Raw genomic sequence first — 12,816 nt, forward strand, 5'->3', positions numbered from 1 at the left:
CAAATGCAGGTGCAACGAATAAGTGTATCCAGCATTTTTATCCAGGCCTAGGACTTTGTTGCCAGTCATCTCTCACTTTTCTTGCCCTCTGAAAGAGGACTTGTTTAACTGAGTCAGGTGGCTTGGCTTTTTTTTTTTTTTTTTTTTTTTTTTGTAATAGGCAATCATAACAAAAGGGCTAAGTAATTCTCAACTCAGATTATAGACTCCTCGTAGTGTTGTGGGACAATAGAGCAAAGTCAGTGAGGGCTTTTGTTGCTAACAATGATAAGAACTAAAGTTTTTATCTGGCTTTAATTAAAGAGCATGCTAAGGTCAGTACTGGGGGCACAATCAAAGGCTTCATGGGATCTGGCATATCGTACTGAAAATTTTTAGCATCTGCTAACCTTAATTGATTTGCACGCAGGACAACAGATTGTCTGGGATGTTCTGAGGTGCCATATTGTCAAGCCCCACCAGTTTTCTGGACATTGCACTAGGAATGTTTCTTCTTGTTTGCATATCTTTCATTGTGAAAGACCAAGCTGTGAAGAAACAAACCAGCCAAGTTCAAGCTGTGATCTCTTCTGCCAGGCTAGTGCCCAGCGGTCCTATTAATTATGTCGATTCTGGCTAGGGATAAAAGGGCTAAACAAATGAACATTAAAAAAAGGCATGAGGAGGGTGTAATCGTACAGGAAGGACTAATTGTACAACCATGTCTTTAGTTCAGAGCCATTCAGCTCCCTGACATTAGTTCTGTGTTAGTAGGTGTGGTTTTGTTTCCATGTAAAACATCTGTTAAGTGAGCTGAGGCAAGATATTTTAAAAAGTGTTTTAACAGCTTTTCCCCACAAGAAGCAGGGTTCCATGGCAAACACAATTTACCCAGTCCTGGCAAATTTTGTTCTCCATCTCACCTTGGAACGATTGCTTCAATTGCCTTTCCTTTCTTTGCTGTGATCTTGCCCTCTAAGTGTCCTTATCTGCCTGTTACATGAGAGCACATCACATCCAAACGTGATGCTGAGGAACTCAGTGGTGTTTTAATGCCACCATATTTCCCATAAGCAATTCTGCTGGTGACAGGAGAGGCCTTAACAACACTTTTGCTGAATGGATTGTTTTCAAGGCGATGAAGGGGTCTTTCATAGATTACAAACTTCATTTACAATGTTGAGAACTGTCAAAGAAAGCCAAAGAACTCTTTTTGGTCTGGGAATATCATCAGAAGTCTTGCAGGTTTTTGGTTAGGTGCAGACATTCTGTAACATTTAAACACTATCCGCCCCTGCCAAGTTCAGATGAAAATTCCCAGCCAAACCCTTGGTGGATGTTGCATCAGGTAAGAATCAGACGTTTCAGGTTTGATTGTTTGTTAGGCCCTACAGCAAAGGGCTTCAAGGCTCAGGATGAGTTCCATCATCATGTTCTCCATGACTTTATCCATCCATCAAATTGAAAGGATTTTATAAAAGCTAATTACTGCCATCCCAATTAAAAATGAAGAAGTAGAGGCATTAAGAAACTTGCTGAGGGTAACAAAACTGGGAAGAGCTGGAAACAGGGTCTGCAACCCAGGAGCTGGGTGTTACTCAATATCCTGAGGCCACATCACCTCCCAGCAGCTCAAGGGTGAAATTTTAACATCTCGGAAGCTGTGAGAGTTTGACAGTTGACTTCAGTGAAGCAACAATACAACCCCGTAGGATTATTCTGCCTTTATTAAAATTATCCAAACAGTCTGAGACAGTCTCTGTGGGCTCTTTAAATGTGCCAGAGGCTTTGGTCTTTCCTCTGTCCTGGGGCATATTATCTTCAGAAGAAAGCCCAGGCTGGGTAGAGTGGTGCAGTCCACCTCTGCTGTGCTGTGGCCTGCAGCTCTACCTGCTCCAAAAACTAGACAGGAGCTCATTAACTCCACTACATGCATTGCATAAAAGCCCTTTACTAAATGAATCTTACATAAACGTGTACATTTTAAAATACATTAATTGTTTCATTTGTCTTCTTGTATTTTTTCTAAAGATGAAACAAAAAAAAAGTGGTAGTGATATTAAGGAAAGTTTTCATTGCTTTATTGTGTTGATCAATGAGTATTACAGCAGTTATGAATGCCAAGAAAACAAATATACAACCATAACTGGGAATGCATATAAGCTTCTATTAACTAGAGCTCTAAAGATCAGAGCAGCCTGTATTTCTTGGACCACATTCTGGTCACTTTATTCCTTTAGGATTATAAAGAATTGAAGATCTGGAAGCAGCTATCTACTCATTTGTTTATTCAGTGCAGGAATATGTTTGTATTAGGCACTCGTCCAAAAGCAACTTGTTCTATTAAAAGGGAATGGGTCACAGCAGGACATTTAGAAATGGAGTTCTTCAGTAGTAGACTGCAAACACCCATTATTTCCAGTTCTTTTCTAAATTAATGAGTTTTTTACTCTATGTAATACTTAAATAAAACACAAGTAAAAGAAGTCTTAAATATGTGAAAAGATCACACATATGAACAAATACATTTTCATTAAATGTAAGTGTTAAGTTCCTTAAGTATATAAGTAGGAAATACTGTTAGATCAAGTGATAATTCCAAGTGAGCACAGAAACAAAACAAGAGGTCTCCCATATTTAAAGAACATTGAGAAAGCAAGTTGGTCAAATAAGACAAAAGTAATGCTTTGGATTTCCATGGGACAGAGGGAGGAATGATCTTCCCAAGATTGTATCGAGCTGAAAGCCACCCCTCATTCATCCTGAATTGCAACTTGGTCTTAAATCAGTGCTTTTGAGCTCAGTAGAACTTCTTGTGGAGTTACATGTCCAGAACCTCATGGGGGAGTGGGAGAAGGTTCTCAGCAGGCCCATCCCTGAAGGACATTAGAAATCTGTTTTTTGTCACTGGTTCAGTTGAACACAGCCACGAGCCTGTGGAAAGGAAACAGGAACTGGGATTAAGCTTAAATTCTTCAATGTGCAAACTTGCCAGGGTTTTACTCATGTTGCTTTTTATTTCTTCCAAGTTAAAGCTAGCACATAGATGGTTTGCATGAGCTGACTGGTGGCCAGTACTGTGCAAAGTCATGATAAATTGATTGCAGGTCAGAGTTTGAATGTTTGGGGATTGGGAATGGCAATGGAGCAGGATCCGGATTTTGCTGTCTCTCCTTGAGACAGTTTTCACTTTAAAGGTCATTTTGGCAAATGTGTAGAATGCTGTTAGAGGTTTTTGATCCTGCAGAATTGAAAATGAGAGTGCTAATCTGGAAGGCAATTGACAGACTTTCAAGAAGATGTTTAAATCAATCAAGTTTTTTTAAACTGGGGTCTACTCTGTGGTATTGCCCACATTGGTCAAAAAATTCTCAGAGAGAGTGTCGGTCTCTGTGAAATTCTCTGCATAAAGGTAGTGATAGAAGCAAAAACACTAAGAGAAGCCCATTAGGAAAGTTTCACATTTAAATCCTGTTATAACTGCTTCTAGAATGTTGTGTCAGATCTGATTTCCATATTCAACACTGGCTTGCTTAAAGAGAGTTAAGTCTTCAATTCCTCAAGTATAATACATGTTCCTTTGCTCTCAAATTCTTATTTGCTCTTTGCTAAAGATGTGGAATTCTTACATGAATAACAGATAAGTGAGACCATATGTGGTATAATAGGTTGTATTCCTATTATGTTGCTCTTGGCACCTCTCATATCCTCTGAGTAAGTATAAAACTGTGTCTCTTTCTTCTCCCTCCTCATAAGAGCAGTTCTGCGTTTGCCATTGAGCCAGCAAAAAAATCCAGTCAACAAAAAAACCCTATCCTCAGGAGTGTGTATGTACCTCTTAAAAAGTGATTAATTTTAACATGGCTCACTAGGGTGTTCAGGGAGAGAGAGATGTCACAGCCCTTTTACTTGTTGGAAAGTTTAGGCATAAAGTGTATTGGGAAAGAAATGAATGCATAGAACCAAATCTGTTTGTATTTTTAACAACCTGCAATTTGAAGGAGGTTAAGCTAGTGTGGTGGTTTCGGAGATCTGCATCTGAAATGATGAAACCGGTTCCAGTGTAACTGGTGAAAAATCAGTACATTTAAGAAGAAATTAACAGTAATACAAATAAAAAAGACAAATTCACGTGGGACCAGAGGCATGAAACTGATGCACTGCATTGCAAGCAAAACTTTAAAGAACTTGTGTGTAACCAGAACTGGGAGTGGACTTGGATGGCAACCATTGAGAAATAACATGGGATGGTTTTTATCTTTCTCAATGCATCAGACACGGTATCTTCTAATGGAACTGGAAACAACTGAAACAACCAAGCTCTAGGATATAAAGGACTATTTTAAGGATTAATCCACAACCACTGAAAAATTTGGTGGTCCTCAAAAGACCTTATGAATTAATTATGTTTGTTCTCCACTGATATTTTTACTTGGAAAGGGGAGGTAATGCAGGATAGGAAGAAGCAGGTGAGGGGGAAGGGAAATCTGGTTTCCATTGGAAAGATTTTTAAATGGAAATTTCCAACCACTTCTATAGTTAACGAGGAAATAGAACATTTTGTAGAAAAGATTTCACTGGGAAACAATTTCCGTTTTTCAAATAAAAGTTTTCCAGCCCAACTTTTCCAAGGAGCTCTAGTTGTCTCACACAGAGGCTGCTTGGAAGCTGATGGCACCCATGGGAAAGAGCAAAACTCTGCTGGCCTCGAGAGTGGCCTGGGATGGGGGAGTTTGTCCCATTGTGGGGCAGGAGTGGATTAGGTGATCCTGGGAGCAGTTCGGATTGCACTCATCAGAGGGCAGTGGTGCTTGCACACAGTGACCCTCTCTGTTCTCTGTCAAAGGGTTTCACAATTTATTATACATGGCAGAGGGATCGTTTCACACACCAGTGAAATTCAGTCTGTTGTGGGTTGGAAAATAGCAATGGCTGGACCTCAAAAAAGGATTAGATTCACTTTGGGATACCATAGAAAAGTCAACATTTGCTAACAGTTACCAGCCTATTGGTATCTGAGACACCACATTTTCCATTTATACTCAGAGCAGGAAGTAACTGTGGTCTTTTCATATGCCACAGCATGGTACTTTTTCTGGCAAATGTTCACTTTTTAATTATGACCACTATCTTTTCCATTGTTTGTGCTAAAGCTCTGTTTATAGCTTAATGCATTTGTGATGTTCTGTGTTAATCATGTATCCATATGGAAAACTGTGTAAAGTACACTTCTTCAAATACTTAGGAAAATACTCAAATTGATCATATACAGAGGGACTAAAGAAAAATCACCCTTTGTAGTCTTCCTACATCCTTGACTACATATATTCCATCTTCTAGGCTTGCTGATGCATATTTCTTTCTAAATTATCCTCGTGGTTCTGATGAGATCAGACCAGGTCAAGATAAAACCAGCTGATTGCTGTTCCCTTCCTCACAGGTCAGCTCACTCCTTGTAGAGAGAAGAGCCTGTCTGTGCTGTGAAGTGTTTTTGAGGTCTGCTGTATCCACAGCGGAAGCCCTGACTGCAGCCAGCGGAGCTGAGATTTGGGCATCGCAGCAGAGCAGCGCTGCAGCCACTGCTGCCAGCTGCATCACTGCACCAGCGCTGCAGAAGGGCCCTCACAGGGCACACCTCTGCCCATTTGATCTCTTACATGGGGCTTGTGTCAAAGCCTTGTGTACAGCAACAAGCCAGGGCCACTTATTTGACCTTGAGCTTTTTTTTTTTTTTTTTTTTTTTGGCATAATTTGTAAATACTTTTAGAAGCACAATGAATAGGATCATGGAGGATTTAGTTATTTTTGCTTGCTATAAATGCTGTGATCCATCAGCTCATCTGGGGCAAAGGACCTCACTGACAACTCACAGGTGTCTCTGTTGCTCTGTTGTTGCAGTATTTAAAGGGTGGCTACAAGAGGTATGGAGACTCACTTTTTATAGGGGGTCATATAGAAAAGATGAGGGATAATGGGTACAAGTTACTCCTGGAGATTCCACTTAGACACAAGAGGAAAAATTTTAACAGTGAGAACAATCAGCCTTTAGAAAAATCTCCCCAGGGAAGTTGTGGATTCCTCAAAGTCAGGTACTTGTAAGATTCAACTGGACCAAGTGCAGTCTAGACTGCTTTTGCCAGGAAAGGTTGCACCAGATGATCATTGAGGTCCCCTTCTAGCCTGGTACTTTGTGATGCTGTGATATGATTCAATAGGATATAACTGTGCTGCCTTTCCTGTAAATGACTTAAGGGAGGATTTTTACCAGTCCTCTGGCAAGGAAGGAGGGAGAGCTTTTTCCCCACCTAAGGATGGAGGGGTCTCAAAGCTGGGGCTATGTTCTGTCCATGGGACTTCTACACTGATACGGTTTTTAGGGGAGAATAGTTCATAGAGAAGCTTGAACTCTCCCTGCCTGGAGGGACAGCCTTTCTCCTGTGGGAGCAAACACAACCAGTGATTGCTCCTTAGCACAGACACAGGGGAGGCTTGCAAGCAGTGGAGAAGCAATCCCAGGAAAACCACCAGTAGGGCAGTCTATTTTAGGCTCCCCTGGGATGTATGGTTGGTCACTTTATGTGCAAGAAGATGAGTTGGTGTGGCAGGTTACCTTGGCTGAACAGGGAACCCCAACAGCACTAGGAAGAGTTGGAAAAGGGGACAGGACATTCAGCAGAAATATAGAAGCATACAGAAACGTCTCCTGGGCTTGCTGGGATGAAAACAGGCAGGCTAGCCTCATCTGGGGTTAGAACTGGTGAAGGGTATGAGGCGCAATAAGGACATTTCTACAGCTACACATCACAGCTGCAGCATGGTCCCCAGTGCTCCTGAGATGAAGAGAAGCTCCACTTGAGCTGCTCATGGGCTCAGTGTATCTCAGCACCCAATGGTGGCCAGTCTTGACAAGGGGACAAGCAGTGCACAGATTGTGGGTGACAGCCTCATCTGGTGAAAAGGAAACTCCTTTTATCCTCCCAAAAAGCAGGGCAAGTTTGTCCCATGCTTCAGAGAGTAACAGATTTATCTCCAGCTGATGGTTGGATGATCACAATCCAGCAGCTGTTGCTCACTAGGCAGGTTTACAAGAACTACTCTCCCTTCTAGGCAAATACAGAAGGCCCAGATTCCACCTGGCTTGGTATTTTGCAGTCACAGGGAAATCAGCAGGAAGCTTGTATGGATCACATGAGAGGCAGGCAAGACTGCCCTGGGGCTCTTGCAAATGCAGGGTTGGTCTTCTGAAATTACAGAAGTTGCATCTATTTTATGGTATTTGAAGGATCTGACCTGTTATATTTATTTTTCAGATGGCTTATTTGACCTGCTGCTGTTTCTGTTTTTTTTGGTTTTTTTTTTTTTTAAACGAGGTTTTCAAGCAACATTTATCTATTAAATCAGGTCATTAAAAAAATTACATTTCCTTCCTGAAGTCCATAGTGGTTTTTCTGTCTAAGAAAAGTGGGACATACAACTATCATTTCCCATGTGCATGATCACAGAACAGTAACAGTAGAGACCAGGGTCATTTTTATAAAATGAGCATTGCTCCCCACCATCCTCAAGTTGATAAATAAACAACGGGCTTCCATAACCAGAACACAAACCAAAGTCTTATTAAACCAAATATTTTAAACAAAGAAAAACCTGAGTTTTCAGATTTGTTTCTTTTTTCTTCTCCAGTTTTCAGGTTTTTTGTTCTTTTTTCAATTTTCCCAAATTATCCATTATTTATCTGGCTCTAATTGTATTTGGAGCCCAAATTTAGGTCACATGGAGTGCTTGTCTGTATGAGCTCAGAAGTAAGGCATCAGCTTTTCCAGTAGATGACTCTGGGAGATCTTGGGAGGACTCTAAGGCCTTGCAGCACATTTGTGAGCTGACTGCATCCAGGAGCAGCACTGGCTGCTGAGGGGACTGTGAAGCAAAGGCTCGTGCCCTTGTTGTGTTTTTAACACCTAGGATAGTGAGGCTGTGGATAGATTGCTTTTTGGGGGTGTTCTAAGAGATTGTGTTTGTGAGAAATAGTTACAGAAGCCAGAAGTGTAACAGCAGATATTTTAACAGCCTAAGCAGTTATGTTCCACTTCTCCAGATTGATTTTAGGCTCTGAGCCATTTGCTCATGTAGGATTTATAATTTTTCTTGCCTACAACACTGATTCACTGGGAGTCGATCCTACCAAGCACTGAATACACTCAAATTCCATCACACTGCCTTTGCTATGGGCAGTGAGTCTTCAGTACCATCCTGACTCTAGCTCTAACATGTTCTGAAATGAGAATGCTGTATCTAAATGGGTTTTAAATGCACTCAGGGCATCATTGTGGCTTGAAGACCCACCCCGTGGGACTGCTGAGGATAAGGGTGGCATGGAGTTGGGCTGTGGTGATGGAAGTCCTATTACTCTCCTATTTTGAAAGCTATACTTTGAAAATAATCTGGGGATTAAATTCTGAATCTTTCCTTTGATAAACCCAAGAGTCAGTGGATTTATCCCAAGTGTTGTGAGCGTGTGTCTTGAAGGCAGTTTCCAGAACAATCTGATAAATCTAAGCTCAACATTTCCTGTAGCTCTCAGTTTAAAAGTGAGCAAACCAATTCTTGCTGAGGCTTTTTCACACCTTGTGGAGTGGCTTACCTGGAGTGTAGGGCACGCTTGATATGCCACCACAGTCCCCTCGTTCCCACCAGGAGGTCATTGTGATGTGGATGCTGACGATGCTCAGCAGGCTGAATTGCCAATACCCTGTGGCGAATCTTCTGTTTGTACTGCTGCAAGCACAGAAACAGGTGTCCTGGACCTTCCTGGCTCTGGTGCTCTAGTGCTTGCAGCAAACTTCACAGCTGACAGTATCTTAGCATCACCCACCAAGTGGATGAGAGCCCTGCTGATGACTGTTTGCTCTGTTGGGCCAAGATCAACAAGTGCAGATGCTGAACCAGGACAACGCGACCTGAAAAAGGAGGCACATCCCACAGTCCTACTTACCTTAAGGTCACTCTTCCATGTGCCTCTGTCTTGTGAGGAGAGAGGCAGTGCCTCTGTGATTTAGCACTTTCACATTTCCCCTTGGTGTGTTTGCAAGAGGCAAATCAATTGAGATTTGCCGAAGTGTGAGGAGGCTGCAAAATTCTACAGCCACGAGCATAAAAAATAGGAGTGGGAGAAGCATGGGTGAATTGTGCAGGTTATGCCAGACAAGTAGTGATAAAACTTTTATAGTCCCATCCCATATTTTGTGCATGTCCCATCTTTGACTGGTTTTATTGAGTTTGGGGTTTTAAGTTTTTATTGAAAATAATTTGTTGCTATGGAAACAACGGTATCCATTAAACTGGGTGGAGCTTAATGACACCCTCTGAGGCTAAGATCAGTTCATCATTTAATTTTAATGATGTGCTGTAACATTTGCTGCAGCTTTGTAATTTTATTGTGGTTTCATCCATCCCTCCCATGTCCCTTCTATTTTTCCCACCCACCCATTGTCTCTGGAGGCATGGATGTAGAGAGCTCTTTTGGGCTGGGGCTCTCTGCACTTACAGTGTCTCTTAAACAGTCTCAGATATGCTGCTGAATTAACCCCAAACAATATCAATTTGTGTTAAGCAAGCCTCATTTGTTCAGAGGGAGGCACAAAAAGTACCTGATGTCTGTGTAGTCATACATTTTGAGCAGTAGTAGAGAGGGATTTATACTAAGACAGATACAAATAGCTGGATTCTATAGCTAGATCTCTATAGCTACATATTCAGCCTCCCTCACAGCCCCTTAGCTCTTAGAATGCTGCAGTTTCCAGGTTTTCTACTTGTGGAGAAGAATAATTTACCTTATGATTTCTTCTGTTTCTTTTTGGTGTAAAAAACACTTCTGGTACTAATTCTAGAGGATCCTCTAAAAGATAAATTGAGAGTGAACTCAAGGTTAAATTGCAGTTTTTATGATAGCTGCCATGTGATTTGGACCTGAATTTCTTAGTACAACGGCAGCCAGGGTGAATGTGGATTTTGGAAGGACAGATCTATTCCTTTTGGGTATTACACTGGAGTCAATTCCTTGTTTGCCAAAGATAAGTCTGAAATGATTGCAAACATTGAGTCTCACTCTTTAAACACTCTATACTTAGAAACAAAGGGCTGGGGAATAGGGATTACTTTAAAAGGGGGTGAGCTGTCATTGACATAGAAAGGCAATATGTATTTATCAAATGCCTATACTCTAAGGGGATAAAATTATACAGAAATATTTTTTTCTCATTTTTAGATGTAGTCATTTGGGAGGTGGAACATAATGGTGGTTAAATAACATCCAGCAGAACAAATCTGTGGCCTCCTGAATGATTTTATGTCAGGTAAATAGTTGCATTGAAGTCAAGAGTAATTTTAGTTGTATGTAAAGAAAAGCAGGTAGGTATTTTTAATGAGTTAGTCAACTTTGATTTCAAGTGGAAATTCATCAGGTTTAAGACATGGCATCTTCCTTGGGATTTCCTAAGTGTTGCAATTTAAAGGAATGATTTAGAAGCATGTAATGTGAGTGATTTGGGACCAGTTTATAATCTTGCTGTTGCTCTCACATGTCTCACCATGCATCCATGGATCTCTCTCCATCCTCACACAGAGCACAAGCTCAGTGAGCATCCAGCCAATGCTTGACATTTGTGAAACACCTTGTATGCCAGCACATGCTTTTTCCCAGGCAGCATTCACTGCTGGTGGTGTGGCTGGGATGGCAGGGCCAGCACAGCCTGCCCTCATGAGTAGAGGTGGCAAGTAGAAAAAATGTCAGTTAATGCACTGACATCAACCCCAAGATGAAGAGCTGTGGAATATTTTCCTGCCCACACAGTGCTGTGTGTCATCCAGACCCTGCTCTCCTGCCAAGTTAATCACTTTATGTACAGCTTGTAAATGGTTTGAAATTGTGAATGATATGTTTCTGAATAACTGTGAATGTTTTCATGGGTATATCTTTAAAATTTTCCACAGATGGTCTGGTGGTTAGTCTGTGTTTTATCAAATATTTGAATCATTTCCTATGGAGCAAATCAGAATATTGTTGTGAAAAAAATGTCCTAACTTTCTAGTGTTTCTACATTGTTCCTTTCAATGGATGGGGTCAATTTTGTTATCACATGGAACAAAGAAATTCCAAGGCCGATAACACAAATGTTTATGCTTGTAATTTGTTGCCTTTGGGTAACTGGGATTTATTTCCTTGGACGTTTGCTGGGTCTAATGTTAAGCATTCATCAAAATACCTGGAGAGGAATGAGCAATGCTGAGAGCGGCTGCTTGAGGCAGAGAAGCTCATGGACAGACCTGGGGGGTGCTCCACACTCTCTGGGCAGCAAGCATGGACACCCTCACTTGTCCCTTGCCAGGAAGCATTTGGGAGCTCTGGATAAGTGCCCCAGTGCCAAAGGCAGCTCCTCTCCCCAGCCCCATTGCAGACATTTCATCAGTGCTGTAGCCTCGACATGCTGACGTACCAGACAAGCCAAATGCCTGCATTTCAGCACTCTGATCTGTCACCTCTCCCAGGGAGAGCTTTTCCTGTCCATTCCAGCTCTGCCCTCCTGGTGGGACACAGCTGCCAAGCAGAGGTGTGGCAGGGAAGAGCTGGGATGTTCATTTTGCCCTGGTTTTCTGGGGTGGGGGCCAAGGTTGTCCTTCTCTGCCTAAAGGTCCAAGCAGAGCTACAGCAATGCTGCTCCTCTTCAATCTGTCCTGCTCCTGCTCCCCCAGACACTTGGAGTGTGGCAGAACTGTGCATTAATGGGGGAAATGGTGGCACTGGGAATCCCTCTGTCCCCCTCCACACTTTGTTTATCAGTCAGGCTGGGAAGGTGGGGACCAAGCTCTGGAAAAGAGATGTCCCCTACCATGCAGGGGCTTGTGAGGTGAGGAGCAGGCACGGGGCTGTGGCTCACCTCCAGGTGTCCAGTGGGACCTGTGGCCTCCCTGGGATATGTTTGCCATCTAGAAAAGAGTACCACTTGTTTTATTGTTTTAAAGGCTCTTTTCACTGACCTGCTATTTTAAACAGCCCTACTTGCAGTCCCTTGTTTAAAGGTGTGGGTTGGGCACTGTCACTGCTGCTGGTGTGATCAGACAGCAATCCCCAGCCATCAGCTGGCTTTGCTGGGGTGTCGCAGTCGATGGATAACCTGTGAGCTGCAGGCTGAGGGATGAGAGGAACCAAAGGAATTTCTTCTTTATTTATTTAAAAATAAAAAAAGGAGAGGCAAAACTGAATAAACCATGCTTCTCAAGTCTCATTCAAACATGAGCTGCTTACCCAAAGCATTGTTGCCTGTAAACAGATCTTGGGTCTCCTCTTTTAATAATACCTTATTTGTCAGAGTGACAACTAAGCTGTCTGCTGCAAGAAAAAGAAAGGGAGAAAACACCTCAACTTCTCAAAACCACTTAAGTTTTTCCTTTATGAAATACATCGATAAATATAGCTAGTTCAGCCAGCACCCTGCTGGTGTTATGTCTGAGAGCTATGGCAAGCTTTCAAACAAAGCCAGCAAAATCTATACTTAGAAGCTACCCTCAGATTTTCATGCAAAGCACAGAAATGAACTGGGAGTGATAACAAAAGGGGGAGGCTGGTGGCTTGCCTACGTGTGTCTGCCAACCCAGCTGCTGTGTCAGACTTTGCTGTGAAAACCCTTAGAATCGTGATTTCCAGGAATGCAGCTGTGTCTGTGCCTCCCTGTGCAGCACCACGGGTGCATGCCCTCATATGTCTGACCTTTTCAAACGTGTGTTGACATGTTCAGAAATAAACTTTGCGATGTAAAGATAACATATTGGGTTGGGAATAAA

The sequence above is a fragment of the Lonchura striata genome, chromosome 3, assembly GCF_046129695.1.
Source record: "Lonchura striata isolate bLonStr1 chromosome 3, bLonStr1.mat, whole genome shotgun sequence".
Classification (NCBI taxonomy): domain Eukaryota; kingdom Metazoa; phylum Chordata; class Aves; order Passeriformes; family Estrildidae; genus Lonchura; species Lonchura striata.